General features: G+C 47.2%; 1 protein-coding gene across 2 annotated transcripts in view; it reads left to right on the forward strand.

Annotated features, from left to right (window-relative positions):
- BCL2L2 (BCL2 like 2) overlaps positions 1–26,772 on the forward strand; it is a 212,701-nt gene that overhangs the window by 84,622 nt on the left and 101,307 nt on the right. The window contains exon 2 of one of the 2 annotated variants that reach the window (XM_078644981.1): positions 20,889–21,066. The exons of the other annotated variant lie outside the window; for it this stretch is intronic. The gene's annotated coding sequence lies outside the window, so the exon portion shown is untranslated. The remainder of the gene's footprint in view (positions 1–20,888; positions 21,067–26,772) is intronic. 2 annotated transcript variants of the gene reach the window in all.

Genomic DNA, 26,772 nt, shown 5'->3' on the forward strand with positions numbered 1-26,772 from the left:
GCATGTTAGGGACCTGAGAGGGAGAGCACCTGTCCTGATTTGAAAAAGAAGCTTCCTATCCCCTGGCTTGGTTATGTTGTCCCAGTAAAGTTCTAGGCTAGGGAACATTTTAGCTTCCAAAAAACAACCAGTCATAGATTCGACATCGGTTTTTCTCCAGTCCCGCGTGGCCACATAATCCCAATATAGCTCCTTTATTGTTTTTTTACTAGGAAAAAGGACTCCTGACGGGTTGTCCCAAAGGAATTGAAGGCCAAGCACACATAACATGGTTCTAAAATCTTTTAGCCATCCTATCCTATGGAACACATCAGCTTCAATCGTTGCTAGAAACCCCTCGGCATAATGTTTAAGCTCCGGAGTGTTCCAGAGCCGCCTCCAATATAAAATCGGGCGAAGCCTCGCCAAATCTCCTACAGCCTTCCTACCCAGATCGTATCTAAGGGAGAGCAATGGGGTACTTTTGGGAAGACCAGTGATTGCCCTAAAAAACATATTTTCGGACTTCTGCATTAAATGAAGCTTCCCAAATCCCCACAGCTCGGCCCCATATAATGCAGAGCCGAGGGCTTTTGCTTCGTATACCTGAAGTGCTGGCTTGATTGGTTTAGACTTTGATTTTCTGTGCTCTGCCCCAAGAGCTCCAGCTAATTGTATATGCCTTAATACCGCAAGATCGATATGCTGGGACCATCTTAAATCATTAGTTACATAAATACCAAGATAGGTAAAAGCTTTAACTACCTCTAAAGGACGATGGTTCATGAACACCTTAGATCGAAAACTACGATGGGGGTTAAAAATCATTAGCTTGGTTTTAGCCACATTGACTTCTAAACCATGCTCCTCACAAAATTCATCAAAAATATAAAGAGCACGTTGCAGGCCACTCTGGGTCTTTGATAAAATCAAGGTATCATCTGCGAACATTAAAATCGGTACCTTAATGCCCGCCAACGAGGGTGCGTCTACATTAACGGACAGCATTCTTGCTACTACGCCGTTGATAAATAATGAAAAGAGCAAGGGGGCCATCGCACACCCTTGCCGAACTCCCCGCTCCACCGGGAAGTCGGCGTTGACCTCACCCTGCCCACCCCACTGGATCTTGGCGAAATTTGCCTCGTGCAACCTCATAACCATAGTCAGTAGTTCCTCCGGAAGTCCCAGGCTCCTCAATACCGACCACAGCTTAGTCCTATGGACCAGGTCGAAGGCAGCCCGCAGGTCAACAAAAGCTGCATACAGGCTGCCCTCGCCAAGCACCACAGTTCGCCACCGTAATAAAGTAAAGCGGAACACCTGATCCACCGTACTAGTGGACTTCCGAAACCCGGCTTGATAAGGGGATAGAGCGTTATGCTCATTAACCCAGTCCATAAGCTTGTTCACCACCATCCTCCCCACCACCTTTTGAATGGTAGCAATCAAGCTTATGGGTCTATAATTACCCGCCAACCCCCGATCACCTTTCTTGTATACGGGTATAATAATTGCACCCTTCCAGGATGACGGTACCAATGCTCCCTGGGCAACAGCATTAACAAAAAGAAAAATATATTTACCCCAGCGTTCCCTATCGTTGATAAAAAAGATCCGCCGGGACCCCATCCAAGCCAGGTGCTCTGCCCCTAGACACTGCACTTAGGGCCAACGATACCTCTTTATGACTAAAAAAGTTATCTTTGGGATACACAGCCGTAAACCCATCCATCTCACTGCCAGACAAAGTTTCGGCATATTGTGGCTTGAAATAATTGACCCAATCCTCCTCCGGGACATTATTATCGGGGCAGTCAGGTACACCACCTCTACCCCATTTGACAATGCTCCAGAAAAGCCTGGAATCTTTGGTCCTACATGCTTCTCTTAGCTCACTCCAATGCAGCTCATCCCACGTTTTCTTTGCTGTGGCTATACTATCTTTGTAGTTCTTTCTGGCACTACGAATAGCCACCTGTTCCCTGCTCTTAATAGCAATACCCAGAGCTAGCCTGGCGTTCCTACACTGGACATTATACCACTTCACTGGTCTAATAGGTACCCTATTAGTTTTCCTGACTGGTTTCTGGAAGTGGGACTTAATAGCGGAAAAGAGATTATCATGAATAGCTGTTACTTCATTTGACCCTGGCGTAACTGTATTAACCTGCTCCAGGGCATTTATCGCCCTGTCCACCTCTATATTTATACTAGCCATAGACTGTTGGTTAGCTAAAACACATGGCAATTTTAACCGATGCATGTCATTAGTAGGGACAGGCAAGGGGACTCCATCCCACTCTACAGTTGGGTTCCCTTTTAAAGATGTCCACCATTTGTGCTCTACGCACAGAGGATTGTGGTCACTTTCGATCCTCCGCTTGACTTCCATGTCACAAACTAGCTTCCATAGTTTCAGGCTACACAGAACATAATCTATCCTGCTCCTATTTCGTCCATTGTCAAAGGTACAAGCCCCCCCCTGTCGCTCTTTGTTCTCCCATTTAGTGCCCTGAGTCCCCTTTCAAGACAGATGGCATGTAGGCAAATAATGTCCTCAGACCAACGTTTAACAGGGTCTAATTCTATTTTGGGAACTCCCCAATGCCTATCCTCTTCCGCCCCAGCAAGATCATCACAAATATCCAGGGGCTCAAACGTGCGATTTAAATCACCGGCAATAATAATATTATTATCCAGGGAATGGGTTTCAAGTAGGGTAACCAAAGCCGCTAAAACTTCTGACTTCCCTCCCTTGTTACCCCTAGCATATACATTATATATGTCAAAACGCCCTAATAGGCCCATATCCAGTTTAATAAGTTGGATGTCCTTGCTACCTGATTCAACCACCTTGACAGAAAGAGGCAAACTTTGCCGCACCCAGATAGTCAAGCCTCCCATAGGGCGACCCTTTCGACCTTTAGTTGCAAGAACCGAATAGTTCAAATACCCCTGGAGAAAGGAAGGTTCACACAACCATGTCTCTTGGAATATACACACATCAAAACTATTAACAAAATCTACCCAGTCTTGTGACTCCTGTTTATGACGCATGCCAGCTATATTCCAAGACACCAGTCTTGCCACACCATCCCTGCCATTATTTGCTGGTTCCCTAGGGGAGCCTACCAGGGGTGCATCTGGATCAATAGCATTGCCAACAACAACTAATGGGTTGATATTACCCTTCATTGTAGGCACCCGGTTAAGAGGGTGGTCAAGGGGGGATTAGAGTCATACTCCAAATTACAGCCAACTTGGTTAAGACCAAGTCAGTCGCAATCGTTGAGCCCTGACAGAACATTGAATCTATTTGTAACTTCAGCTTCACCTCTGTCCCTTAAGTCTCCTCTAGACCAGGGTCCAGTTGATGTCATATAAGTTGTATGCCACCTCCCCTGTCCTGCTATAGGGCGAGTTTGATTGTTGGGATTCCTCGATGTGGGGATCCTAAGTGTAGATGCTCCCTGGGTACCAGGTCTATAGAAGAACCAGAGGGGCAAAATGTCAATGCTCTGTCCCCTCACTAGTGGATTTTGTTCTGTCTCCCAAAGGATCCTAGCAACTGAATTTGAGTTATTAAAATGTATGACTACACAGTCACCCTCTCTAGTCTTCCTTGAGCGACCCACCCATGCTACTCTACGGGCCATGAGTATATTACGTCCTACCTCGTGGCCATCTTCCAGATTCTTTGAGAGCCAGTGTGTAACCTTGTTCTTCAATTAGTAATAGTCCTCTGTTAGACCAGCACGAAGAGGGGGAACATTAGCCATAACCACCACTAAAGGAGCACTTTGGGGGGGTAAATCTAGTATAGATTGGTTTGCTGTGCCTAAGTCCAATTTTACAGGGAGCAAGTGCCCAGATGCCAATCTCGATGGTTCTGCACGGACCTCCTGAAGTAATTGCGAAGCCCCTTTGTAGCCCTCGTTAATCTCATGGCATGTATTTTCGCCCCCTAGATCAGTCATTCTTACATCGTTATGTGACACTAGTTTTTTTTACATTCTGCGATGGAGATTTACAAGTAGTGGGTAATTGTACACCCCTAATGTCTACCTTTTTGGAAGTGACAATGTGATCTGGCCCCTTCCTCTTTTCACTGACTAAAGAGTGTAACATTTTAGAGTTGTCCTTAGTGACTATTTCCAATTTATCCAAGCTAGCAGTGACTACTCTCAGTCTCTCAATTATGGGGAGTATTAGGGATCTAATCAACTGTTCGACCTGCCCCACCAGAAACCCATCACCCTGCGTAACAGATGGAGGTTTTGCCATGGAATTGGACTGCGCTGAGTTTTCAGTCTCAATATGAATCCCCACACCCACGGACTTGGTCCCCTTTTTCATTAGCTTTGAAATCTTAGCTCTTTTACACTTTGACCCGCCCCCTCTTCTTTTCCTTTTCCCTGTCACTCTGTTACTTGAGGGCAATGATTCGTCTATAAAACAGACAGGGGTGCATTGGGGAGATGACATACTTGCGGGAATTTCCACTTGGTCAGCACTAGCTATCTGTATGTCTGGTGAATTATTTCCCTCAAGGATATTAGCAAGAGAGTCTAGTTCAATACTTGACTCAGGTAGACCCAAATTACTTAACCGTTGACTAATACGGTTCTCAGGCGTGGTACAATGTTGGATCGGCCCCAGAGAGGACCGTTTGGAGAATTTTTAAGTTGATAATCTTTTCTCAACGTCACTTATCTGGTGATCCAATGCCACTGATACCCGCGTAATGTAATTATCCAGTGTTCCCATAAGACTTCGGGAATGGATTTCAATCCAACCTTTCCCCCTTAACCATTTGTACCGCCATGATGCCTGATAAAAAGGTATAATTTGGTAAACAGAGCACGAACCAAAGTAAAACCCTTAGAAATCTATATTATAATACAAAGACGAAATAAGAACTAAGGGGGATGGCCCAGCCCAACCTCAGCCGGCCTCGGACGACCCGCCCTTTGCCCGGGCTTAGCCCGGCGCCCGCCCGTGCGCGTCCCGCGTGCGCGGGTATGGAAGGAGCTAAATAGAGGGAGGTAGGGGCGAGAAGAGGACCAGCTGCGGCAGGTCACCTGGCCGCACTGCACGCTGGTCCTCGCAGTCCCGTCAGTGGCCTTGGAGTCGACAAATTCAACAAGTGCGCTGTCCCAGTGCGCCCCCTCAGACCCTGAGGCGAGCAGCTCCCGCGTAGCGGGGGCCGCGAGGAGTGGGGTCTAAAAAGTCAATACAAGTCCTTTAACGGCAGCAGGAATCCGTGGTCCCGGAGCAAACAACACCAGGTCTGCGCTGGCCCAGCCGATCTTTTAACAAGCAGAGGGCGGGAGGCAGGGGCGGGAAGAGGACCAGCTGCGGCAGGTCACCTGGCCGCACTGCACGCTGGTCCTCGCAGTCCCGTCAGTGGCCTTGGAGTCGACAAATCCAACAAGTGCGCTGTCCCAGTGCGCCCCCTCAGACCCTGAGGCGAGCGGCTCCCGCGTAGCGGGGGCCACGAGGAGTGGGGTCTAAAAAGTCAATACAAGTCCTTTAACGGCAGCAGGAATCCGTGGTCCCGGAGCAAACAACACCAGGTCTGCGCTGGCCCAGCCGATCTTTTAACAAGCAGAGGGCGGGAGGCAGGGGCGGGAAGAGGAGGACCAGCTGCGGCAGGTCACCTGGCCGCACTGCACGCTGGTCCTTGCAGTCCCGTCAGTGGCCTTGGAGTCGACAAATCCAAGAAGTGCGCTGTCCCAGTGCGCCCCCTCAGACCCTGAGGCGAACGGCACCCGCGTAGCGGGGGCCGCGAGGAGTGGGGTCTAAAAAGTCAATACAAGTCCTTTAACGGCAGCAGGAATCCGTGGTCCCGGAGCAAACAGCACCCTCAAGACTCAAGATAGTCTGTCTGACTCATAAAGCCATACATTACAATTCACCATACGATCTAGCTAATAAACCTGAACTATCAGGCTCTAACAGGAACCTCAGAAGTACGTCCACCTTTCTCCTGAAACCTCCAAGATTCAAAAAGAAAAGATCGTACAACCGTGCATTCTCCGGTCTTGCTCCAAGAATTTGGAACTCCTTACTAACAGAGATCAGATCAAATCCTTCCACTACTTCCTTTAAATAACTGGTTAAAAGACTACTGATTAACGAATTGCATCAATGATACTAATGTTATATCGTCATTATGTTCTGTATAATTGCTTACTACAATGCTGTACAGCGCTCTGATACCCCTTTGGGTCTTGTTCGCGCTCTATAAAACTTTCAAAATAAATAAACCAAAAATTTGACATCACTGATGACATCATCCAGTGATTTCGAATGTTTTCTAAAAGTTTGAGTGCTAAACATATATACTAGACTACTACAAAAGTTAGTTTACTTTGTGTACTTCTAATGAGTGATACTATTTCTAACATATATTATGTGAGTGACTGTGTATCTGTGTGTGAGTGGGTGTCCGAGTGGCTGTGTGGTGGTTGTATAGGTGAAGATGTAGGTGTGTGACTAACTGTGCTGGTGACTGAGTGACTATTGAGATGCTGTATGGGTGTGTGAGTAGCTGTGTGTGTGAATATGTGGGTGGTGAGTAGCTGTATGGGTGAGTGGCTCTGTGGGTGAGTGAGTGGCTGTGAGAGTGGCTGTACGGGAGAGTGAGTGGGTGTGTGAGTGGCTGTGTGAGTAGCCTGGTGAGTGAGTGGCTGTATGGGTGATTGAGTGAGTGTGTGTGTGAATGGCTCTATGGATGAGTGAGTGGTTGTGCAAGTAGCTGTATGGATGTGTGAAGGGAGTCTGAGTAGCTGTATTGATGAATGAAGGGATGTGAGCGGGTGTTTGAGTGGGTGTTTGAGTGGCTGTATGGGTGTGGGAGTGCCTATATGGGTGTGTTAGTGGGTGTGTGGGTTGCTGTATGGGTGAATAAGTTGGTGTGTGAGTAGATGTATGGGTGTGTGAGTAGCTGTATTGGTGAGTGAGTGGGTGTGTATCTTTGTGAGTGGCTGTATGAGTGGGTGAGGTGGGCATGTGAGTGGCTATATGGGTGACTGAGTGGCTGTGTGAGTGACTGTAAGGGTGAGTGACTTTGTGTGTAAGTGGCTGTTTGAGTGGGTGTTTAGTTAAATGACTGGGTGTGGGAGTCACTACTGAAGATTGATGTTGAGTGGATGTATGAGTGTGTAGACGTGTGAGTGCTTGTATAGATGTGTGAATGGGTGCGTTAGTGGGTGTGTGTGGAGCTATGAGAGGCTGTATGAGAGAGTGGATTGGTGAGTAGCTGTATTGGTGAGCGAGTGAGTAGGTGTGTGAGTGGCTGTGTGTGTGACTTTATAGGTGAGTGAGTGGCTGTGAGTAGGTGTATGGGTAAGTGAGTGGCTGCGTGTATGTTTGCGAGTGCCCTGTGGATTAACTACTCAATTTCTGGAATATAAGCCCACTAGGAAGCTTGAACCATTCCTAGACTTCATTCAAGTTCCAAAAGATAGATCACTTTTTCTGAAAATGAGGTATGGTACACTCCCTCTTAACAAGTTCATGGAGGGCTGGAAAGGAACTTGCGCGCCACACTCTACCTGCCCAAGCTGCTTATGTGTGACTGAATCCTTACCTCACTTCCTGTTTGCCTGTAAAGCATACCAAAGACCTAGATCACGATGGTTAAAACCAGTATGCAGGGAGCTGGGAGTTAGTGACTATAGGGTCGCCCTACGCATCCTCTCATCAGACACAACATCTCTGTTCATTGAATGTGGGGTCGCAAAGTATCTATCAAGTGCCTGGCTGATACGCACTAGGTCGATAAATACAAACAAAGCCGAGAACTTGCCTGTGTAGAAATTCTATATGTATATCATTGCCTTGCACTTTATTTCCTGTCATCAGGTTTTTTAAAATTGTACATAACATTTGTACGGTATTTCCTTTTATATTTGGGAATTAGATATACTATTTTTTTTTTTTAAACCTTTATTATCGGAAAAGTCATACAAATACAGACCTACAACCTCACAGGGCCGGTCAGTAATAATCCGCAACACAATCGAAAACAGTACAAGGCCCAACAACCCCTGAAATCAATCGCAATGTGTACACGTCAATAAACAGGGTCGGCGGCTGTAAGAGGATAATAAAAAGGTTTCACATTTTATATTTTAAACAAGCAAACAACACAGAAACAAAGTCCGAGGTAAGACTGTTATCAAAGTGACCATCTCCACCAGCAGGGGGGGAAAGCCAGCCAATGAGGCTGGTCTAAAGGAGGATAAGTCCTAAAGGGGAGGAAAGAAGGGCCAAGAGTGGACAAGCAGACTGTGTGTCATAGTAGAAGGATGCATGGAATGCGAGGTCACGGAGACAAAGGAATAGTAACGGGATCTACAGAGGGTGGGGTACAAATCTCTCCTCGATACGCATTCCACTGACCCCACACCTTTCCCCATTTCCTAGGCCTACCACGGGCAGTATACACCGTTTTCTCCCTAAACATACACCAATCCATGCATTCCATCCATGCCGACGCCGAGGGTGCCCTCTGGGACCCCCACAATTGGGCTATGTCCCTTTTGGCGATCATGTTGCCGAGGGTGGCCCACCGAGTCTGCGCCACGTTATAATCATTAGGCTCCCAGACGTTCAGAAGGCACCTCCTAGCCTCCGGCATTAAAGACACACCCGTCACCTCTTCCATAATGTCATGCACGCTTCTCCAGTAAGACACCACATCCGGACACTCCCATATAATATGGAGAAAAGTAGCAAGCATACCACAGCCACGCCTGCACAGCCCATCCAATGAATAACCCATCCTTATCAGGCGTGGACCCGTGACATAGACGCGGTGCAAAATCTTCAATTGCACTAGCCGTAGACGCGCCGGAATCGCCACTTCCTTTGGAGACGACACCGCGGCCTGCCAGTCTTCGTCATCCAACTCAAGCCCATCCGCGGTCCAGGCTTTACGGAGCTGGACAAGGAGGTCAGAGCGATCGTTAATAAGCTTCTTATATATAAGAGAGATGGTACTATCAGGGACATGTCCATCGAGCACCCTATCTTCCAGGGAGGAGGATTCCGGGACAACGGCACCAGCCGGAAACACCGAAGCAAATGCATGGCGAATTTGAAGATAGCGGTAGTATTCCCTATCACTCAGGCTGTATTCCCGCTGGAGTTCGGCAAAAGTCTTGATCCTGTCCTTGATCAGGAGGTCCCCCACTCGACTAATACCTATAAGATCCCACTTGTCGAACCCCTTCGTCGCCCAGAGATTCCCCAGCCGTTCAGCCGCATAAAGCGGCGTTGCTCTAGTCAGCTTATCTGTCCATCCTGTGGCAGCCGTCGCACTAATCCAAACTCGCACCGCGACCCCAGTAGGACCAGTAAGTGTCTTCCTAGCAGCTTTAAAGTAAAGCGCCCTATTGTAGTCGCCACCGGGTAGCTGCCATTTGTCCACCTCGAACGCAGGGTTAGGGGTAGGACCATACATGGCATGGTTGATAGCACTCAACTGAGACGCCCAGTAATAGCGCTTGATGTCGGGCAGCGCTATACCGCCATCATACCAAGGCAGAGTCAGTTTCGAGAACGCAATACGAGGCCGCCCGCCCCATGCCAGTTGCCGTTGGAGGCCCTCAACCTCACGGAAATAACTAGCTGGGACCAGATCGAGTGTATTTTGAAGGGCATAAAGGAACCGGGGGAGAGACATCATCTTAAACAGGGCGGCTCTCCCCAACGGGGAAAGCGGCAAGCCACACCAACCCGCGACGTCCGATCGCAGCCGACGAAGTGGCGGCAGTAAATTCCTTTCATATTGCACCGCAGAGTCCAAGGAGATATAAATCCCCAAATACTTATAGCCGTCACGTACTACAGGTATCGGGCAGACACAGGGCAGCAAGGGCATTTCTCCAGTGAGCGGATAAATACAGGACTTGGTCCAATTGATGGACAAGCCAGAGTTTCTCCCGAAGGAGCGCAACACGTCAAACAACACTCCCAGGGATTTACGAGGGGAGGTCAGGTACAACAAAATATCATCCGCATACATTGAAGCACAATCTTCATATCCCGGGGACCAACTAATGCCCTTAAGCGACGGCTCCCATCGGAGCCACGCGGCGAGGGGTTCAAGAGCAAGTGCGAAGAGCAACGGTGACAACGGGCAGCCCTGTCGCGTGCCTCTGCCAAGAACAAAGGACTCCGAGGCCCTGCCATTCACCACCACTTGAGCCAATGGTTGTGCCTAGAGGAGCTGAACCCACCCGATGAAACGCGGGCCAAAACCGAACTTCGATAGTGCCGCCCATAAATACGACCACTCTATTGTGTCAAAGGCCATCGAGGCGTCCAAAGAAACCAAGATGGCCGGCTCACGAAGTGACCCCGCCCGCGCTAGAAAGCCATTAAGACGGCGAAGGTTAAGCGCAATATTACGGTGGGGGATAAATCCTGACTGGTCTGGATGTACTAAATCACCAATCATTGTAACTAGACGATTCGCCAATACTTTCGCCAGAACCTTAGGTTCAACATTCAGAAGCGAGATCGGTCTATACGACGAACACTGCTCACGGGGTTTCCCATCTTTATGAATTACCACAATGGATGCCAATCTCTGATCCCGGGGAAGGAGTCCGAGATCTCGCGATTCCAAGAACATGCGACGTAGATGCGGCGCCATCTTATCCGGGCACAGCTTATACAGCTCTACCGGAATACCATTCGGGCCAGTGGCCTTGCCTGAACGAAGGGAACGGATAGCAAGCGCTATTTCATCAGCGGAAAAGTCCGCCTCCATAAGCTCACGGTCAGACTCCGAGAGGCTAGGCAGCGCGATATCCCTCAGTAGCAAATGTGAGTCCTCCTCCGGCCTGTCCGAGACCGGCACATAAACCTTCTGGAAGTGCTGAGCAAAAGCCGCGACTATCTCAACAGGGTCCACAACCCGCGAACCATCCACCCCTTCCACAACAGGCACAACCCTATTCAAGCACTCTCTCCTGTCCAACCAAGCAATCAACTTCCCGGCCTTATCACCAACATCATACATCCGTCCCTGTTGCACACGATACATCATCCTGGCTGCATCCGTCACCAGAGCCCTGTAGTCAGCCTATTTAAGGGCCAAAACATGCAACTTCTCAGGTGTAACCCCAGATTCCAAATCTTCCTCCACAGCTGTGATATCATTTTCAAGGCAAACAACCTCCTCATTCTTACTTTTCTTCACGCTAGCAATCAAGGATAGGGCCTGACCCCGAATCACAGTCTTATAGGCCTCCCAGAGGGAGACGGAAGAGGACACCGACCCCACGTTCTCATTAAAGTAGTGTTCCATGCATTGAACCACTGCAGCCCTAGTTTTGGGGCTGCATAGGTGCCAGGAGTTGATTGGGGCAACACGGCCCTCCGCTCCCAAGGACAAATCAATCCCAAGCCAAAGTGGAGAGTGATCCGAGATCCCCCTAGCCAAGTGACGCACTTCCGTTACGGAGACCATCTGCACCGCTGGCACCAGGATATAGTCGAGCCTCGAAAGACTACCATGCGCTCCCGAGTGAAAGGTGTACTGTGACTGTCCAGGGTGCAAGTGCCTCCAACTATCCACTAAACCCATCGCATCCAGGAAATCACCCAACCATGACTGCGATCTCAAGAGAGTTCTGGGGGGGTTACGATCATCAACACCACTAACCACCGAATTGAAGTCGCCACCCATTATCAACATGCCGTCGGGGAAGCTCAAGACCACCCCACCTAAATCAGAGAACGTAGTGGACTGTAGACCTGGTGGGACATAGACAGAGAGTATGGAAATCGTCTTCCCCTCCCACCGCCCCGTAATGGCCGCGTATCGGCCACGATCGTCAAGCACGACGTCATCTATCTCCAAGGGGAGGGAGTTACGAACCAAGACGCCCACCCCCCTCGAACCCGTGGTGAAACCTGAGTGCGCCACCAGACGATACCCCCTCCTATTCAGTGCATGGCAAGTGTTCCCTATCAAATGAGTTTTTTGAAGCAACACAACATCGGGTGAAAGACGTTTTGCCATATTGCAAAACTATCCCCCGCTTGATCCTATCACCCAGCCCGTTCACATTCCAACTCAACACCCTCAGCCCCTACCCCCCATTGCAGAAATGCACCCAGCATCCCCCCCGCATAAGGACAGTCACAGTTAGCGAATCGTGCATGGAAATGAAACCTCGGAATAAACAAAGAAACAGAACCCCCCCCCAAAAAGAGTACCCAACACACACCCCCCCACCCTGCACCCCTGCGTCGATCCAAAGAACCACCCCAACTTGCAGTGTGCCTGTCGCCCCATTAAACTAATCTACGAGAAGAGAGAAGAACCCCTTAGAGGAGGAAGAAACCCGAGCCCTCCCACCCCCGGGTAGACAATATATATGCACTCAATAATAGACAAACCGCTGCCATAAGTCTATATAGCCGGCCCTCTGGTGGGGACTCACTCCACCCGTTCCTTCAGGCCACCTTCAGCACCGCCGGAGTGTTCAGATCGGTCGCGCTGTGTCGGCAGAGTATCAAGCCAGTCACTAGCAACCTCCGGGCGATCAAAAAAGAATGTGCGCTCCTCAAATTCGACCCTCAAGCGGGCCGGGAACAGCATAGCGTTCTTTAGGCCCATATCTCGGAGGCGTTGTTTCACGCCTGTGAAGTTCATGCGCTGTTTTTGGACTGACTGTGTGAAGTCCGGATAAAAACTGATGGATGCGTTGTCAAATTTTGTGGGCCCACCAGTGCGCGATGCCTGGAGAATAGCGTCTCTGTCTCGAAAGTTGAAGATCCTGGCTATAATGGGCCGCGGCGTCGCTCCCAATTTAGGCTTACTACCTGGGACTATGTGGGCACGCTCCACCGTGAAGAAGTTACTGAGTCCCTTAGGTGCCAAGTGGTTCAGCACGAGGTCCTCAACCAAAAGATCCGTAGACACTGCTTCGGAACTTTCCGGAACACCAATGATGCGGACGTTGTTTCGCCTGGCACGGCTCTCGTAATCATCCAGCCGACGAGCAAACAAGTCATTAAATTTCCGGAGATTGTGGACCTCAGTCTGAAGGTACGAAACATCAGTAGTGAGACTTGCCGTTTTAATGTCCAGCGATTTTACCCGCTCATTAGTCTTTACAAGATCCGTTCTGATGAGGTTAACCTCGATAGCCACAGTATCTATCTTCGAGGCCAGTGTCTCGTACTGCTGGCCCATGGAGGTCTTTACACTGGCAATGGCGCCCATGACGTCTCGCAGCGTCAGGTCGTCTGTCGCAGGAAGGTCCTCTCCAGATTCACCCGGGGTTCTACCCATCCCCCCAGGGGTGCCTTTCGGGCGGGCGAAGCGATCAATGGTATTAGACTGAGTAGAACCCCCTCGGTTCGTGATCCTGGTGGCCCGCTTCTCGGTTTCAGGTCTACCCGACATGGCGGCCAAGGAGTCCTGGCCGACCTCTGGGGGGGTACGGCGAAGGCAACTCTCCAGAGATCCGCCGTGTACAGTCGAGAAATACGAGAGACAGGAGATGCGCTGGGGGCGGGCTGCAAGGTGTGGGCCAGCAGAACTGGCAGACAGGAAGCCGCGGAGGACAGCGACCAAAAACGAGACCGAAAGTACCACGAGGGTTGCGATCAAGCCTCAGTGACCGTTGTTATTCAATTACCACTCAGGTAGTTCGGCAACTCGAGACCGTGGGCATCTGCCGGTGTAGGCCATAAAGTTCGAGATGCAGCAAGTCCGGTGTCCGGTGGCCAAATCGAATTCCGAAAGGCAATTTCGTATCAGCAGGGCTTCCGTCAGTCGAACCCGTCGTCTAAATCAGGATATTGAACAGGATAGCCGTAGGAGGTGGAAGGGGTCTCGGGAGCCCTGTGCTCACGCGTCCATCTTGGATCCGCGCGAAGCTCCTGGATATACTATTTTTTAAGTGATTTTATGTCTGGAATGTATGTACTTTTATGATATGCAATATATCGAATAAAGTAATTCATCAAATCAGTCTGACCCGGTGCCTCATGGGAACAGCCCAGCCCGAACTGCCAAGCCATGCCTACCCTGGACCTGAAACAAGCTTCCTAGGACCGGTTTCTGGTATTTCAGCCGTCTTCAGCCAGGCTTGCTTGAATCCAGTGGCAAAGTGAGCAAGGGACTCACGTCTGAGCATACCCTGCCAACTTATGGCGAACAAAGCGGTACAAAAGGGGGTGGTGATGGACGGAGCATCTGAACCAATCAAACACTCACACCCAGTCAAAAGATCTGGGTTTAATCCATTACCGTTCTTTAGCCCACTCTGCCACCCCAGTTCAGACATGGCCATATGCAAATCAGTCTGACCCTGTGCCTCATGGGAACAGTCCAGCCCGAGCTGCCAAGCCATGCCTTCCCTGGACCGCAAACAAGCTTCCTAGGACCGGTTTCTGGCATTTCAGCCGTCTTCAGCCAAGCTTGCTTGAATCTAGTGGCAAAGTGAGCAAGGGACTCACGTTTGAGCATACCCTGCCAACTTATGGCGAACAAAGCGGTACAATAGGGGGTGGTGATGGACGGAGCACCTGAACCAATCAAACACTCACACCCAGTCAAAAGATCTGGGTTTAATCCATCACCGTTCTTTAGCCCACTCTGCTACCCCAGTTCAGACATGGCAATATGCAAATCAGTCTGACCCTGTGCCTCATGGGAACAGTCCAGCCCGAACTGCCAAGCCATGCCTTCCCTGGACCGGGAACAAGCTTCCTAGGACCGGTTTCTGGCATTTTAGCCGTCTTCAGCCAGGCTTGCTTGAATCTAGTTTAAAATGTATCCAAAATACTGAGTTTAGGTGTACTGATTATTTGAACAACTGTGAATTTGGGGTTACTCATGACACGTGGTACAGAGGGCATTTTGCAAAATGGGTTGCTTCTTGCACGTGGGTTTACATGTGGAAGCTAAGAATGGAGAGACATCCAATTGATAACAACTGTTCTACTATTCTGTGTTTCCACCCATCTCCTGATTTAAAAAACAAAACAAAAAAAATAGCCACACTTATATGAGTGGGCAGTAACGGCAGGCAATGGCGGTGAGTGGTGGGGCAGGCAAATGGGTGGAGGGTGGGTAAATACACACGTGCAACATGTAAGGCACCTATATTATAAAACAAAACGTCCTTTACCTTTCTTACTGCCTCCTCCTCGCTCTGGTCCCAGTGTTGTTCTTCTCTCCTCCAGGCTCCAGCCAACTCCGCTAACCCATCCTGGCGCTGCTCTCATGCTGTTACTCAGCATGAGTGAAGTGCCAGAATTGAAGGGAGCGGCCTCTCTCAGTGCTTTCAAGGGCACTGGAGACCTGTGCTTGCTTTCACCCTAGCTATCTAAAACAGCTGGGTTAGAGAAGTTTAAATTGCGCTTGTCTGGCTGGCTGTTGCAAGACAGCCGGCCAAAGTGACGTGCACAATTAAAACTTAAGTGCCCAGCCCACCACTCCTGCGTGCTGCTGCTACTCAGCAGAAATTCCCCAGCCCCGTCCTGACACTCGGCTCGGGATGCCTGTTAGTGAAAAAGGAAATAGTAATAAATTAGTAGTAGATAAGCTTTATTCGATAAAAGTTTATCATAAAAGCATAACATATAAAATCCAAATTTTATAAACATTGAGCCTTTAAAAGCCATCATAATATACATTAATTCAGAGCCATTAAAAAACTACAATATATACAAGCTAAAAAATATACAATTAAAAAGTGGAAGGAAGAATAGCAGCTTTAACATTATTAATCTTTTAGGAGGATAATTTAGTCAAATCTGTCGCCCAATGTCTGTCAAGTTTGAAGACCTATTGCATTCTTGCTTGAAACTTTGTTCGTAACAACCAGGCGCATCCCAGGTATTTGGCTACTCCACATATCAATGTCAAAGAGGAAGTATCAGTTTTCAGGATGCGTAATGCAGCACAATAATTCATAAGGCCTAACGTTTTACAGACTGGTTTAAGCCATTTAGCTCTGGCCTTCCCGTAAGCCGGGCATGCTAGAAAAAAGTGGGCAATAGACTCATTGGGATGGGCACAACTTGGGCAAGGGGCTGGCACTGAATTTGGCCCCTTCCATGATGCTATCACATTGTTAAGTGGCAGGGTCCCTAATCTCATCTTCATGTATAGGGCCCTGTCCCTGGGAACCTGTATGAAATCAGATAGGGTTCTAATCTACAGATGTTTTTGTGTTCAAAGAACCCTTCAGTAAGTTTCCCAGCTTTTAAATTGGATAGATCACGCATCTGCACCCAATCCCAATTGGCACACTTTAGATCCTGCTTAGATGGTGGGATCTGGCTAGCCCATGCCTCACTAAATCCAAGGTAAGAGGTGTGGCGCCGCGGCCAGGGCGACTGACGCTGGAATCTGGGGACCACGGTTCGATCCCCGGCTCCGGCGGCAGGTTAGCCCAGCACCATGTGACTCTGGGCAATAGCTCGCTTAATCTTCCCGACGGCCCCCAGCGCCTAGAGACCCTTACGGGTGATTGTGCGCTTTACAAATGTGGACTTTACTTTACTTTACTTTATATCAACAATGAGCTGCTTAAGGTCTACTATCCATTTTATTCTGCTCCCTGTGTCAACTGACATCAACTCATCGAGGGCAGCAGCATATTTGGACAGCTCCGTGGTCCTTCTTAAGCGCGCCCTGAAAAGCAGGGGGCGTAGACGTGCGATATCTCAAATAGTCCGCCTTCCCATGTCATAGAATAAGGGCTTCAAGGGAGTAGAGGTGGGAAGTGAAGTGAGGTCTCTTAAAAACTTGATTTCAGACTTAGCTAACTCGCTAGTGTTCTCCTTACCCCAGAGTTCTGCCACGTAAAGGGCCGAAGGTAAAGCTTTACCGTCATAAATGATGAGCGCCGGGGCGACTGGCCTGCTCGCAGCCAGATGTTGTTCTCTGACGATCGCCCCAGACACCCGTTTATGATTTAAAAGCATCTTGTTAAAATGGGAAATCCATTTTATGTTTTTTGAGACCCGGATTCCCAGATAGTCAAAGGACTCAACCACATCCAGGGGAGCACCATTTAGAGTGATGTTGTTTCTAAAGAGTTTGGAGGGGTTGATAGTCATTAATTTGGTTTTACTTGTGTTGATTGTCAACCCCTGATCGTTACAAAATGAGCTAAATCTATTTAAAAGCTTTTGGAGGCCGCCGGGTGACTTGGAGATCAAGAGAGTATCGTCGGCAAACAAGAGGGTTGGTGTCTTCTCCCCCGCCAAAGTGGGAGCGTCTGTTGGCTCCCCATTAAGGTGCTCCACCACCCCGTTAATGAATAGTGAAAACAGGGTGGGGGCCAACACGCATCCCTGGCATACCCGCCTGCTTACCACGATCCTCTCTGTCACCTCCCCTTGGGATCCCCACCTAATTCTTGCATAATTGCCATTATGCATCCTTTTTAGAAAATCAAGAATATAAGGGGGGATATCCAGTTGCTGGACAACCTGCCAGAGCTTATCCCGAGGCACCAGGTCGAATGCAGTCTTCAGATCTATGAAGGCCAGGTACAGACTGCCTTTCCCTATAATCACTGTCTTCCAATAGATCATGAAGAATCTGAACACCTGGTCCATTGTTCCCACCTTCTGCCTAAAGCCTGCTTGGTAATGGGACAGGATGTTTCCATCCTCTATCCACGTTCTAATCCTCATAAGGAGCACCCTGCCAACCACCTTCTGTATCACTTCGATCAAACTGATCGGTCTGTAATTGGCGGGGTTCTCCCTATTCCCTTTCTTGAATATTGGTACAACTTCCGCACCTTTCCAGGAGTCCGGAACGGGAAATCCTCTTGATATCAAATTCATAATAAGTAGGATGAATTGAGCCCAAGGCTTGGGATCATGCAGAAATAGGTCCCCGGGAAGTCCGTCGGGACCTGCTGCCTTTTCTATTTATTGCTAGCTCCATCTCTTGGAGCTCAAAATTATCTGATATCTCGGAGACACCTATGATAACTGGGAAAGTTTTGACGGTTGGAGACACAAAGCATTCTTCCCCCGAGTACAGATGGGAGAAGTGTTCTTGCCATTGCTGGCCTGTAATGTGATTAGGGATTGGGTCAGATGTTTTCCTGTCCCTACGATTAATTAAATCCCAAAATAGGGTAGCGTCCCTCTGCATCGAGGTCTCCTTCAATTCCTGCCAATGGGCCTCCTCCCAGTTACGTTTTGCCTCCACCAAAGCCTTTGAATATTCTTTCCTGGCTATTTTAATTACGGGTGGGTCCTTCATCCTGATTGCAAGAGCTAATGTCACCCTTTTTCCCCTACAGTTTGAAGAGTACCAAGGATTAGTAGGCCTTGCTTGGTCGTGCTTCCAAGCCGTTTTCCCTTCTACACCTTCTATAATAAAAAATGAACTTAGCTTATCTATTGAATCTCGATAAAAACTGTTAAAATTGAATTGCTTCCCCGTACCGCTATAAAGCGACATTCATTCTCTGTCCTTAGTATCGACAACCTCCCTGATACTTTGCAGCTTGTCTTCTTGTTGGGAAACTTTGTGCCATTTCAGGCAGCGCTTACAGTTGGTAGGGATTACCTCTCTGGTTGTCATTAGGGGGCGGTTACGTGCCTTTGACCCGGGCAACTGCCAGATGTTATTTACTTGTAGACAGAGCGGATTATGATCACTGTCTATGGAAGGCACGACTACCATATGTACTAAATCCCCCCAGAGTCGAACATCAATAAGAATGTAGTCTATTCTGGACAGGGAGCTTATTCTGTTAAATGTAGTAGCTCTGTTTAAATCGGAGCGCGTTCTCCCGTTCACCGGTCTTAGGCCATATTCCAAGTTGAGGGCATTAATTTGAATGACTCGCTGGGACCACTTTTTAATAGGATCCAAACTAAGGGGCGGAATGGCCCATTTTGCATCTTCAGCAATTCCCAAAGGACAGCCCACACTCAGAGGTTCAAATGTAACATTGAAATCCCCAGTTAATATAATATTAGAATGTGGATGATAACATACTCTCTAAGGAGGATATGGTGGATGATGTCTGGGCGCCTGGTGAGCCTCTTGCATAAATATTGAATAGTTCTAAAACCGGACCATTAGGTGGACCTCTGACAGTCAGATGCAAAATGTCCCGTGAGTGACAGATATGGGTAGAAATCGTCCAGTTGAGGGCAATGCTAATCCAGATTTGCAATCCCCCCGATGGGCGCTCTTTACCTGAACTAATTACAGAGATACAATAGGAAGTATAACCGGACTTGTGTAGAGGAGTTAAACTCCACGTCTCCTGAAATAGGCATACCTCGTATTTCTAAACAAATCTATGGCATTCTGGGAGCTGGAGTTTCTTCTCTAGCCCTGCTATGTTCCACTAAAGAATGTTAAGAATTGCTGGGTTAGACCTTTTATTCATGGTTTCCGCTACTACACTGTTTATGACACCGGGTATTGCCTGGGCACTTCCTACGTCCAGACCATGCCCCATTGAGGTTCCTGAAGCTAAAGATTGTCCTGAAGGTTTTAGCTCCCTAGACCTTGCTGAGATTGCAATTGTAGTACTATTCTCAGTGTCCCTCGATTTTAGTCAATCAACCCAGTTCAACCCAGAGCCCCTTCCCTATTCCCAGATTTCTCTTGGTCTGCCACCCCCGATGTCGCCCAAAGTGGTAGGTGTCTAATCTGGATGGCTGAATGTTCGGGAGCAGAGGTGCGAAACTCCAGGGCCAGCAAATTGTCAGCAAGGGCTACGTCTATTAGCTTTAACTCAATGCAATCTAACTCTGAAATTCGCGAGGTAATCCTCCTTACTCTGAGGATATCCTCGCGAATTATGGACCTGCAACCCCTTACATAACAAAGCCAATTAACTTGGCCAATTTATTTTTCCTATCTCAGACTTTTCTGGGGGCATTTTAGTTAGTGGGGCGACACTCCTCCACTCCAGTTGAGAAGCTGCTCCTGTGGTTGGGCTGATCACCCATTACAGGCAGGCCCCAAAAACTCAACGGGGGGGGGGAATAAAATGTTCACAAGGAAAAATGACCCATTTTGGCGATGTGGGTAGCTTCAGAATTTGGAGCCTGTCTCGGATGCCACCCAGGAACACCTACCAAACTCCAGTATTTCTGAAAACTATACACTCTGTGGATTCCATAGAGCTGGTATCTGTATGGCTCTCACTACTTTTTCTTACCAAGAATGCTCTGTAATCCTCAAACTTCAGCTAAAATCGCAAATCTTTCCTCAAATTTCTGTGAGGGAAAGTTCTGGAATCTGCAGGGATCCACAAATTTCCTTCCATCTAGTTTTCTTCCACTCCTCCCAATAAAAAAAGTACAACTATGACTATTTACTCTGGGACTTTAAAGGTTTTATATCCCATATTTGATGGTGATGTTGGAAGTACTATGTCTTCCTGAGTTTCTAAAAGAATTTACTCCTTCATCGCTGAAGAATATAGTTGTTTCCAGCTTTTCCAGTGGCATGTTCTCCTAGTAAGACTCCAAGGTACCAGTTAAGCATTCTGGGTTTGGACAAAGGGCTTGAAGGGGAGAGAAAGATGGCAGAACTCCACTTCAGATGACTAGAACCATATGTTAACCGAAAATTGCGCTTGTACTGATTTATAACTCTCCTATATTAACCATTGGCCCCCAAAATGGACGATCTCTCTAAAGGGCAAGGATCTGTGTGCATTTGCTATATTACACTTGGAAAATCAGTAAAACCTTACATTTCTTGGGACTGTCTGCTCAGCTTTGGACTGTGGGCATTTTGCAGGCACTTATCTCTTTGGGCTTGGGCTTGTGTCTCTCTTGGATAATGCATCCAAGTTGGTTATATTGTGACATATATGCATCTGCTTTAATGACTACCCTTATTCCTCCCATTTTCATTTTTCTAGGATCTTCCTGGTCACTCTTGCCTGATAGTTTCTCATGTGCAGTGCTCTTGGGTGCACATTGCGTTCATCGTGGCACAGGCTGGATGGATTGCACTGGGTTTCTAGACTTCAGCTATAACCTCCACTATCGAAGGCCCTGATTCCAATGGGCGCATCCAGACCAGCCTTCCTTTTTCAGGTAGGTAAGAGAAAACCCTTGGTGTGATGTCCAAAGCCTCACTGCTGAAAATCTTGATGTATGCATCAAAAAAATGTTCATCCACTTTCAAGAAGTCTCTCCCATGCCCTTTCCCCATGAAGAGCAACCCATAAAGCTTGAGGTAAATTCAGATTTCCTTCTAGGAATCAATTGATTGAAGAGTTAGCTAACCCTTTTGGCTGTTGGTACATTCTGCTCATGTGCCGGCCCAGTTTTAGCTTGTAGAATTTCAGGGCATAAATATTTCCAAGGAAAGCTTTATTGATCCTAAAGCCCAAAATCCAGGTAATCTCTGGCTCCCCGTTTGCCAACTGGCTCACATTTTACATAGCTTCAGACTGTCACCTCTGGTAATTTTCTTTGACGTACATTCTGTGTACATTACACCCCACCACCTAGTCTCTCTTGGCCTTTGCATTTGTAGGTAGTTGTTAGATCTGACATTCTTGGCATGGTTTCCCCCCAAACGTTTTGCCTTCACTAGTCCTATTTGCTGAAATCGTTTTTATTGGCTTTAGGACTCTGTGCACCAGCGCTAAGTGCTGCTAACCATTGCTAAAGTGCTTGTGCTCACACCTGTAAACATGGTAAAATTGACTTACGACCAATTGGCATATTTAAATTACTTGTAGGTCCCTAGAAAAGTGGTATACCATGTACCCTGGGCAGGGAAGTTCAATGCTACTAGTGGACCTTCAGCGCGTAATGTGCCATCCACTTAGGTAGCTGATGAAAACATGTATCAGGCCTGCCATTGCAGCTTGTGCGTGAAGTTTTAAACTGCCATTTCAGCCTGTCAAAATAAGCTTTTAACCTCCAAAGCTGGCAGAAGAGTGTAGGTCACGGGTAAATCACTGTGTTGGACCACTTTATATAGGCAGCTACGCGCGTCCTCTGTCCAAACCTATGGGCCACTGTTAATGCTCCAACAAGTTTGGAACTTAGTTTGGCTGTCCTGTACCGTAGCAGGTACAGTTGACCTTTTTTGATTGATCACATTCACTTTATACACCTCTGCTCCCAATCGGGTGTAGGGTAGGAGTTAACTACCTGGTTCTGAAGAAATGCCTAGGAACCAATTGGGCCATAAGGCATGAAACGTGTTCACCCTATGTCACTTACCTTGAAGCAGGTTCATTGGCTTTTGTGACTGCTCTTGTGTTTTTATTCCTGTCATGCGGATTACCTTATTAAAGCAGTGTTCGGTACCCCATAGACTATTTTAAATCACTCAGCACACCGCCCTACACTTACATCCTCACGTACACTCATCATTAGGGCTTAAAACAGAAGATCTCCGATAAAGTGCCCCCTCAAGGGGCCCATTGGGCATTGCAGCACCAGCCCAAGGAGGAGCAGCCCAACAATGAAGCATTTCACCCATCTGGTGTGTGAGGGCAATCACTTCTGATCACTCGGATCCCAGGAACCAGTCAATCAGCTTCCTGTTCCTGACTGACTGCTCCTTATCTTTTCTTCCTTTTTCTGTCCCTCCTGAAGGAACAGCATCCTCCTTCTGCGTTAAAATAAATGTTTTGCCAGGCCCAAGCCTTCTTTTTTTAATGCATATACATCACCCATAGCGTAGGCCCTAAAGAGCTCATTAGGTGTGTTGCATTTAAAAAGTTGGCCATGTAATTTTAAGTTTTACATATTCTGGTAGTGCAAAATTCTAACATTCTTTATTTACTATTGCAAGCCTACCCCCCAACATTGGGTTGCTTTATTGTATTTAATAAATTAAAGATTGTGCCTGGGAGCAGGTGGGAATGACGTGTGGAACTGTAATTTAAAAATCTATTTGATAGTAAAGTTGAATTTCAAGGCGGTACAAAAGGGGGTGGTGATGGACGGAGCATCTGAACCAATCAAACACTCACACCCAGTCAACAGAACTGGGTTTGATCCATCACCGTTCTTTAGCCCACTCTGCCACCCCAGTTCAGACATGGCCATATGCAAATCAGTCTGACCCTGTGCCTCATGGGAACAGTCCAGCCTGAACTGCCAAGCCATGCCTTCCCTGGACCGGAAACAAGCTTCCGAGGACCGGTTTCTGGCATTTCAGCCGTCTTCGGCCCGGCTTGCTTGAATCCAGTGGCAAAGTGAGCAAGGGACTCACGTCTGAGCATACCCTGCCAACTTATGGCGAACAAAGGGGTACAAAAGGGGGTGGATATGGACGGAGCATCTGAACCAATCAAACACTCACACCCAGTCAACAGATCTGGGTTTGATCCATCACCGTTCTTTAGCCCACTCTGCCACCCCAGTTCAGACATGGCCATATGCAAATCAGTCTGACCCTGTGCCTCATGGGAACAGTCCAGCCCGAACTGTCAAGCCATGCCTTCCCTGGACCAGAAACAAGCTTCCGAGGACCGGTTTCTGGCATTTCAGCCGTCTTCAGCCCGGCTTGCTTGAATCCAGTGGCAAAGTGAGCAAGGGACTCACGTCTGAGCATACCCTGCCAACTTATGGCGAACAAAGCGGTACAAAAGGGGGTGGTGATGGACGGAGCATCTGAACCAATCAAACACTCACACCCAGTAAACAGATCTGGGTTTGATCCATCACCGTTCTTTAGCCCACTCTGCCACCCCAGTTCAGATATGGCCATATGCAAATCAGTCTGACCTTGTGCCTCATGGGAACAGTCCAGCCTGTACTGCCAAATTGAATTTCAAGTCACAATTCTGAAAATGCAATTTCTGTAAGTAGGCATTTTCTTCGCCCAACCATTTCATGTCTGCAGCCTGTTCCTGGGTCACATGACTAGGTAGAGTTGACAGTTGTTCTTTGTTTGTTCTTCCCAGACAGCCACACAATAGAGATTCCGGGTGTTATCAAGATGGGCCATCCTGACTTGATGAGGGGTCACACTTGTACTTCAGAGACACTGCCTCAGTTCACAGGCAAAGGTCTTCAGACTAGTCTATTGTACCCGCAAACAGACAGGAACCAGGAGAGGGAGGCAGGAAATTCCAGAAACTTATGTAGAGGGGAGGACTCTAGAAATGTCTTCCACTTCAAAGTGGGCACCAAGTATAACAAGCATTTTCAATGCAATATGTCTCACATTCTTTAGAGTTAGAGCTATTGGCATTGTAAATAACAAAGTGTTTTGGTTTGGAGTGTTGTGGCTGTATGAACAGAGGCACAGCTGCAGCACTGCCTAGAGGACTTAGAATGAGGAATTATTGATGAGACCAGAGAAGCAGCTATAAGTATACCTATACGCTATAAGTAATTAGGCATGCAGCACTTTTATTTATTTTTACAAATTAAGCACCTTTACATTTGATATAAAAGCAAAATGTCCCTTGCGCAAGACCCACTGTGCCCTTAACAAGTAAACGATCCAAACAAAATATACAGCTTAACCTGAAAATTCGAGGTAGTGCTTCACTGCTCCATTTTTGGGACAATAAATTTAGCAGTGTACATAATATTATAAGCTGTTACTCCAGCAAAGGAGTGCTGATCTAACATGGGTGACGAAACTTGAACGTGCCAAGCTGATTAGTTAAAGCGCTTTGATACATTTATTTGGGCTATATTGAAAAAAATAACCAGCATACGTTAAACAGAGGGTGGGAGAGGCAAGCAACAACATAAGGAAGGAGGGAGGGCACGTGGGGGAAAACAACTGAGGGAGGGAAGGCATGTGGGGGGCAACAATAGGCGGGAGGGAAGGTGGGTGCAAGCAACAACATGAACAGCAGGTGGCAGGAGGGCGGGTGAGGGCAATCTACAACATGGGTAACAAATGAAGGATCAAGGTAGGAAGCCTTAAGATTGTCTTTGATTTACTTAATTGGACCAATTCCTGATGGTACAAGTTGATTAAACTTGGCCTCGTTCATTGTATTGTATTGTATTGTATTGTAATGGCATTTATATAGCGCTTACTACCCCATACGAGGCGTCAACACGATTTTTCAAGTGTAGCACGCTACTCCGGGACCCATAAAGGATTAGTGTTGAATTAGTATAGTGAAATATGAAAGTAATTAAAGTGGTGGATAGGTTAGTCAGTTATTTGGATTCAAAAGTATAGTGGAAGGATAGAAGAGGAAAAAAGGTTTGTATTTATATAGCGCTTGTTACCCCTGCTGGGGTGTTGAAGCGCAGTAGCACGGTACTCCGGAAACCCATAAAGGATTAGTGGTGAATTAGTATGGTGAAATATGAAAGTAATTTGAATGGTGGATATTAGTCAGTTATTTGGACTGAGAAGGATAGCGGAGGGATAGAAGCGGGAGAAAGGTTTGCATTAATATAGCCCTTGCTACCCTGATGGGCTGTTGAAGCGCTTTTCTGGCGAGTAGCACGCTACTCCGGAACCCATATAAAGGATTAGTGTTGAAAAGTAGTTTAGTGAAATATGAAGTAATTTGAGTGGTGTATTCAGTTATTTGGATAGAGGAGAATAGCAGCAGAATAGAAGAGGGAAAGAGGTTTGTATTTATATAGCGCTTGCTACCCTTGATGGAGTTTGAAGCGCTTTATTGGCGAGTAGCACGCTACTCCGGAACCCATGAAGGATTAGTGTTGAAAATTAGTATAGTGAAATATGACAGTAGTTTGAGTGGTGGATGTGTTATTCAGTTGGATAGAGAAAGGTAGCGGAGGGGTAGAAGAGGGAAACAGGTTCGCATTTATATAATGCTTGCTTACCTCTGATGAGGTGTTGAAGCGCTTTTTTGGCGAGCAGCACGCTACTCTGGGAGCCATAAAGGATTAGTGGTGAATTAGTGTAGTGGAATATGAAATTTGAGACGTGATTACGTTAGTCTGTTATTTTGATCGAAAAGGATAGTGGAGGTATAGGAGAGTGAAGGATTTTTTTTTGGAGGAGGAGGTCATAGCACTAGGAGGAGTCTTTGGGATGAGTAAAAAGGGGTTGTGGAGGGGATGAGTCAGAGGGAAGAGTTTGGAAAGGTTTGTTTTATGGATCACTATAGTAAAAGAGATGTCAGATGATGCAAGGAGGGGTAGAGTAAGGGAGAGTCTAGAAATTGTTATTTTGGGGATCATAGACGTGGTATGGGATAAATGAGAGAGTGGGTGTAGAGGATATATTGAAAGATGTATAGGGTGAGAAATGGGGTAGTGCATTGGAAAGAGTAGTAAAAAGAGGTTTGAGATGAGTCAGAAAGTTGGGTTAGAAGATATATTGAGAGAAGCATAGGGAAATAGTGTAGTGCATTGGATATGCTGAATTAGAAGAAAGTGACAAAATATATAGATCCATAAGTACATTGATAGTATATAGATGCATAAAGATGGTAGGTATATGTAGATTAAAGATATTGATAGAGGTACATAATGAGAAATAGGGTAGTGCATTGGATATGCTTTTCATGATGAAAGTAACAAACACACAGATCCAAATACATGGAAGGTACATAGATGCACAATGGAAGAAGTACATGTAGACCAAAGATGCACTAAATAAACTCAGGTTTTCAAGTGTTATTGTACTTTATTTGTTTTATTTTTTTAACATATTTATTCTACATGTTTATACAAAGCAATACACAAAGATAGGTACACATCTATAGTAAAAATAAATGATTATATACAGAGGGATATGCTGTAAATTTCTGTTTGCGTATGGTGCTTATGTGGGGAAGAGCCAATTCTTGAGTAGTTTTCTGAAGATAAGGTGGCTGTCCTTGG

The sequence above is a fragment of the Lissotriton helveticus genome, chromosome 5_1 (assembly GCF_964261635.1).
Source record: "Lissotriton helveticus chromosome 5_1, aLisHel1.1, whole genome shotgun sequence".
Lineage (NCBI taxonomy): Eukaryota > Metazoa > Chordata > Amphibia > Caudata > Salamandridae > Lissotriton > Lissotriton helveticus.